The sequence below is a fragment of the Entelurus aequoreus genome, linkage group LG14 (genome assembly GCF_033978785.1).
Source record: "Entelurus aequoreus isolate RoL-2023_Sb linkage group LG14, RoL_Eaeq_v1.1, whole genome shotgun sequence".
Lineage (NCBI taxonomy): Eukaryota > Metazoa > Chordata > Actinopteri > Syngnathiformes > Syngnathidae > Entelurus > Entelurus aequoreus.
In genome coordinates this window covers 38,918,837-38,926,577 of record NC_084744.1, presented here as the reverse complement: position 1 = coordinate 38,926,577, position 7,741 = coordinate 38,918,837, and positions in this window count along the sequence as shown.

Sequence of the window (7,741 nt, the reverse complement as noted above, 5' to 3'; positions counted from 1 at the left end):
CAAGCAACATGATGACAGCATCACATCTCAGATAGCTTTATATCTCCTCCTAGAATCATAATGATAAATCATTGAGTGGCGCCATGGCAACTGCATGCAAACGCTTCACTTTGCACACAAGAAATACAAAAAAAGTGTTCCAGAGTCATAAGGGCACAGCACTTTAACATGTTACAAAATCTGTTTGCGCCCCAGCCGTGCAGCCATTAGATATGTTACACACCATTGCTTTTACAACTGTTAAATATTAGCCACTGGAAGAGGTTCCCACCTAACCTCCTAGACCGACCTCAGATATTTTCCTCCTTCCTTGACCATCTGCTAGCTGCAAATACACATGTAGATGTCTATTCATTTGAACTATTCTTATAGTTGAATAGTTAAATCACTAAAAGGTTTATTCTGAAATATCAATACCGCCGATACTAAATCTTTATGTTCTAATATTGATTCCTAAAATAAAATATCGATACTTTGAATACTTCAGTTATTTTAGATCATGTATACGGGAACACACTCTCTGCAGGGAGTGGTGAGGACAGCGGAAAAGATCATCAGGACTCCTCTTCCTTCTATCCAGAAGATGGCAGGAAGCCGCTGCCTGACCAGAGCTCAGAAAATCTGCAGAGACTCCTCCCACCCCCACGAAGGACTGTTTTCACTGCTGGACTCTAGAAAGAGGTTCCGCAGCCTCCGAAGCAGAACCTCCAGGTTCTGTAACAGCTTCTTCCCTCAGGCCATAAGACTCTTGAACACATCATAATAATCCCCTCAATTACCCCCAAAAATGTATTAAGTGGCTGGAATATAAAGACAATATAACATACATCAGTGACGTGCGGTGAGGTTCATGGCTGGTGAGGCACTGACTTCATCACAGTCAGATTTACAAACATATGAACCCTAAAGAGTATCTTATTCACCATTTGATTGGCAGCAGTTAACGGGTCGTGTTTAAAAGCTCATACCAGCATTCTTCCCTGCTTGGCACTCAGCATCAAGGGTTGGAATTGGGGGTTAAATCACCAAAAATTATTCCCGGGCGCGGCGCCGCTGCTGCCCACTGTCCCCTTCACCTCCCAGGGGATGGGTCAAATGCAGAGGACAAATTTCATTACACCTAGTGTGTGTGTGACAATCATTGGTACTTTAACTTAACTTTAACTTTACACATACAAACTGTGGCACACAAAAAAGCACATTTAATTAAAAAAACGTTATTATAGTCTTACCTCTACTTATAAATGAAGTCCATGCGCCGCTGTTGTGCTGGATTAATACACCCCCGTCGTAGAATGCACCCCCTGACGGGAGTGTTATATCAACTAAAGCCCACACTTAAACTTTCCACGTGCAATATTGAATATATTTAAAAAAGTTATTTAATAAGAAGCCAAAAAGTGCAAAAACTATAATGTTCGTGTTGGAGGAGTTGTGAATGACTGAAATATGAAATCCGTGCTGCAGTCTGCAGGTGTACCTAATGTTGTGGCCCTGCGGTCATTCACAACTCCTCCAACACGAACATTATTGTTTTTGCACTTTTTGGCTTCTTATTAAATAACTTTTTTAAATAGATTCCATCTTGCACATGGAAAGTTTAAGTGTGGGCTTTAGTTGATATAGCACTCCCGTCAGGGGGTACATTCTACGGCGGGGGTGCATTCTCTACCACCAGGAGGCGGGATTACTGCGAGCCTCAGCCAGTGCGTCTTCGCAGCCGTTTTATGATTGCTCAGCACAAGAAATACGTTACACACATACAGTTGTTGACAAAATACACTGTACATTATATACCTCAGCTAACTAAACTATGGAAATGTATAATATAGTTCATATAGCAATACGGTCTCACTGCACAGCAGGCCAGCAGTTAGCCGAGTCAATCCATGGTGAGGCTCAACTGAGTGACGTGCCTCAACTGGATGCTGATCACAGCAAGTCTCTTTCTCAGTATTTGAACGGCAAATGTGAAAATTCAGCGATTTTGAATACAAATAATCTAAAACTGGTGAAGTTAAATGGAAAATAATTTTATAGTATAATCACTGGATACATATAACAATTTAATAAAAAATTTGTCTTTTTACATTTTTTTTCTTTCCATGATGGCACGTGAGGCCCCACCTCACCTGCCTCCCCTGACTGCACGTCACTGACATACATCCATAAATATGGATGCATATGCAAAAGTGCAATATATTTAATCTGTATAGTAATCTATTTATTTATATCTGCACCTTATTGCTTTTTTATCCTGCACTACCATGAGTTAATGCAACGGAATTTCGTTCTTATCTGTACTGTAAAGTTAAAATTTGAATGACAATAAAAGGAAGTCTAAATCTAGTCTAAGTCTAACACAGTTTAAAGTAACTAAATCATTGAGATCTTGTCTAAATGAAAAGTGATTGGTGGGGAATAAAATACACACATGATACATTATATCTCACTACACTAATCTCACATCGGCAAAATAAACTTTGATTTATTCAGTTTTCTAATTAATTCACAGTCTAGGTGGCATTAGATGTTATGTGTCAAAATCAAGGCCCTGGCCCACGAATTAATGATCTATGGCCCCCGGGATGATATTTGTCAAAAATAGGGGTCCCACAGTACATTTTTGGGGTCCCACTTTTTTGTAAGCGTTTTGAAAACAAATGATACATGTATGCATTATCCTGTTATACCTCACATTCTATATTGTGTTTTGGAAAAAGATTGTCATAAACGTTACTTTCAATCCCATTGGGTTGAGTTTTTTCTTGCCCTGATGTGAGATCTGAGCCGAGGATGTCGTTGTGGCTTGTGCAGCCCTTTGAGACACTCGTGATTTAGGGCTATATAAGTAAACATTGATTGATTGATTGACTTAATTCATTAAAAAAAGAATACAAAAGAAAACACATTTTTATGCATATGTAAATGTATTCAGTCATAAACATTCATTCACTTTCTTCTTTCCTTCATGGATCTAAACTTTACTGCTGCCTGTATTTTTTTCTATATGTTTAGTGTAATATTTTCAGAATGTGTTTGTTCTATTTTTGGCCAATGTAAGACAAAGAAAACAATCTGAAGTTGTCTCTATTTCTTTCAGTTTTAATGCCATGATTTTAATAGTCAGGCCCTTGTGTGCACAGATTTTCCTCAATGCGGCCCTTGAGCTAAAAGGAGTTTGACGCCCCTGCATTAGATTATACATTGCAATTGCAATAAAACAGCCATTGCAAACTGTTTATCTAAGAAAATGACTGGCAATTAAAATGAGTCACTCAGTATTGTAAAACAGCAAGTATATTGAAGACTATTTGTAGACACAGAGTTGAATATAAATAACTTTGCCTTGTGATTTTACATTGTTTGAAGATGATTCCCCAAGAACAGCAACATTTGAAATACACTACTTTTTAAATTGTACCATAAACATTGGGTATATATATTTGCTCAAAGTATCAGTGTCGGGTCGGTATCGCCGATACCAGTCTAAATTGTCCTCTGTATCGGATGGAAAATAAAATCAGTGGTATCAGGATCCTGCTTGGACTTCCTCTAATTCGCCAGAAGGTGGCCAGTGAAGAAGAGTAAGAAGTGCAATAAAATCTATGAACTATATTTTAATGACACAAAAACAGATACATCGAAAATGGTTTTCTTGTTAGTATCAAAACTACTCGAACAAGGATATGTTTCTTTGTAAAAGGTTTACACGGAATAACCGGAAGTTGTCTGTCGTCAGTTCCGGATATCTGCTCTCCTGACAGGCCGTGAAATTTTGAAAGTATAAACCCAGCAAACCTTTCTATATAACGGCAGGTTTTTATTAAAATACACCATTTGTTTCGCATCACGAATACGGTTTAAATACTCTGTTCCGGGGTAGTACAACTTAGAAAGTTATACTACCTTAGGTGTGTACATGCTAATAACTAGCTAGGCTAACAGCGAGACGTTCTTCCACTACCTTCCCTGTTAGCTGCTGTGCTAACACGCTTGATTGATTGATTGAGACGTTTTTTAGTAGATTGCACAGTACAGTACATATTCCGTACAATTGACCACTAAATGGTAACACCCGAATAAGTTTTTCAACTTGTTTAAGTCGGGGTCCACGTTAATCAATTCATGGTCGCAGATTCAGGTCTGTTGATAATACTCTTTGTCATTGGCGATGTTAGGCCTATTTTAGGGGGGCTCAAACCCCCCTAAAATGTTCTTAAGCCCCCCTAAATAATTTGGTGTTAAAAAAAAAAAACTTCTATTTTTTTTAATATTTTTTTTTTACAAATACATGCCGACATATTTATTATAAAGTGGCCCGCATACGAGTTTAAATAAATAATCATATAACCTGTCATTATTCACTCAGTTTCCCCTCACTTCATAGCGTAAGGTAGAGAGCCTCTTTAGTGCGTCGGTATCCAATCCATTCCACTTGTTCATATAGAAAATGCCCACATCACTCAAAATCCAGTCCGCATTTTCTCTGCGACCTTGCTTGCGGTCCTTGGACTTGTTCATATAGAAAATGCCCACATCACTCAAAATCCAGTCCGCATTTTCTATGCGGCCTTGCTTGCGGTCCTGCAGGTGTACGAAGCACATTAGCACACAGCACTGCAGAACAAGAACCTTGTGTCTGCAATTGTAAATAATTTAGTTTTTAAGTTTTGTGTTTTTTGTAGAATCTATATAAAGTAATATACATTAGCCTATTGTTAAAATAATGAAAAAAACATCATTAAATATATTTGTTTTATTGTATTGTTACATTAATAGCTGTTGTATTATTATAGGATGGCTTGTTAAACATTTCATAGGATTTTCAGAGGGTGGAAAAACCAAGACATTTAATATAAAATGTAAAATTAATAAGTACATAAAAAGAAGAAGAAAAAAAAAAGGTTAAAAGCCATCGTCCCGGGGAGCATTTAATTTTGTCCCGTGCATTTTTTTTTACTGTCCCCTGGACGACGGGACTACGTTAATCTCAAGCCCTGGAAGTTACATTTTATTGTTTGCATTATTTGTTTCAGCATTGCACTTTGAAGATGGTCCCTCAGCTCTTTGACAGATTTGGCTCTTTTTCAGATCAGCAGACGGACTCTAAGTCTTTCTTATTTACAGTATATATAAAAGTTTCTCATTTCTATTCAGACTTCCATATATATTTAATTTCTTTAACGGCTTGCCATAATATATATATATATAAATATATTATATACAAGCCAAATTATCCCGATCCAGATATTACTTTAATTCAAGTAATTAAGTAATATTTCCAGGGCTTGAATTTACAACCATTTTAGTCACATATGTGCCCAAAATGTAATCTGTGCAACGTCAAAATATTTGGGAACAAACAATTATTGTATTGTGAGCTAAAGTGGTGGCATTGGCCTCTATGTTGTAAATTAATAACATAGAGGCTAATGCCATGACTTTCATTGTGTTTCAGTGTATCTTGAAGGATCATGCAAGTAATTGTTTCTTGTTGATGCTGTAAACACAATGTCACTGTGCAAACTCATGTTTGTTGTTGTACTGAACACAGATTGAAAATAAACCGACTGAAATAATAATAATAACAATGATTAATTTCTAAGTCTTTGTTAGCCGTTTGTGAAGTTTTGTGCTTGTGCGCTACGTTCGCTCGCATCCTGTGCATCTCCTGGGGGCTAAGCCCCCCTGTCCTTAAAAGCTAGTGACGCCCCTGCTCTATGTAATGTTATTATTTGTTCAAATACTGTGTGTAATGTTATTATTAGATCAAATACTCTATGTAATGTTATTATTTGTTCAAATACTCTGTGTAATGTTATTATTAGTTCAAATACTCTATGTAATGTTATTTGTTCAAATACTGTGTGTAGTGTTATTATTAGTTCAAATACTCTATGTAATGTTATTATTTGTTCAAATACTGTGTGTAATGTTATTATTAGTTCTAATACTCTATGCAATGTTATTATTTGTTCAAATACTGTGTGTAATGTTATTATTTGTTCAAATACTCTATGTAATGTTATTTGTTCAAATACAGTGTGTAATGTTATTATTTGTTCAAATACTCTATGTAATGTTATTATTTGTTCAAATACTGTGTGTAATGTTATTATTAGTTCAAATACTCTATGTAATGTTATTATTAGTTCAAATACTCTATGTGATGTTATTAGTTCAAATATTGTGTGTAATGTTATTATTAGTTCAAATACTGTGTGTAATGTTATTATTAGTTCAAATACTGTGTGTAATGTTATTATTAGTTCAAATACTCTATGTAATGTTATTATTAGTTCAAATACTCTATGTGATGTTATTAGTTCAAATATTGTGTGTAATGTTATTATTAGTTCAAATACTGTGTGTAATGTTATTATTTGTTCAAATACTGTGTGTAATGTTATTATTAGTTCAAATACTCTATGTAATGTTATTATTAGTTCAAATACTCTATGTGATGTTATTAGTTCAAATATTGTGTGTAATGTTATCATTAGTTCAAATACTGTGTGTAATGTTATTATTAGTTCAAATACTGTGTGTAATGTTATTATTAGTTCAAATACTCTATGTAATGTTATTTTTTGTTCAAATACTGTGTGCAATGTTATTATTAGTTCAAATACTCTATGTAATGTTATTTTTTGTTCAAATACTCTGTGTAATGTTATTATTTGTTCAAATACTCTATGTATGTTATTATTAGTTTAAATACTGTGCGTAATGTTATTATTAGTTCAAATACTCTATGTAATGTTATTTTTTGTTCAAATACTCTGTGTAATGTTATTATTTGTTCAAATACTCTATGTATGTTATTATTAGTATAAATACTGTGTGTAATGTTATTATTAGTTCAAATACTGTGTATAATGTTAGTTCAAATACTGTGAGTAATGTTATTATTATTTCAAATACTGCGTGTAATGTTATTAGTTCAAATACTCTATGTAATGTTATTATTAGTTCAAATACAGTGTGTAATGTTATTGGTTCAAATAAATAAATGATAAATGGGTTATACTTGTATAGCGCTTTTCTACTTTCAAGGTACTCAAAGCGCTTTGACAGTATTTCCACATTCACCCATTGACACACACATTCACACACTGATGCTGCCATGCAAGGCGCTACCAGCACCCATCAGGTGCTCAAATACTGTGTGTAATGTTATTATTAGTTCAAATACTGTGTGTAATGTTATTAGTTCAAATACGGTGTGTAATGTTATTATTGGTTCAAATACTTTGTGTAATGTTATTATTTGTTCAAATACTGTGTGTAATGTTATTAGTTCAAATACTGTGCGTAATGTTATTGTTAGTTTAAATACTGTGTGTAATGTTAATATTAGTTCAAATACTATGTGTAATGTTATTATTAGTTCAAATACTGTGTGTAATGTTATTATTAGTAGAAATACTGTGTGTAATGTTATTATTAGTTCAAATACTTTGTGTAATGTTATTAGTTCAAATACTGTGTGTAATGTTAATATTAGTTCAAATACTGTGTGTAATGTTATTATTAGTTCAAATACTGTGCGTAATGTTATTATTAGTTAAAATACTGTGTGTAATGTTATTATTGGTTCAAATACCGTGTGTAATGTTATTATTAGTTCAAATACTGTGTGTAATGTTATTAGTTCAAATACCGTGTGTAATGTTATTATTTCAAATACTGTGTGTAATGTTATTATTAGTTCAAATACTGTGTGTAATGTTATTAT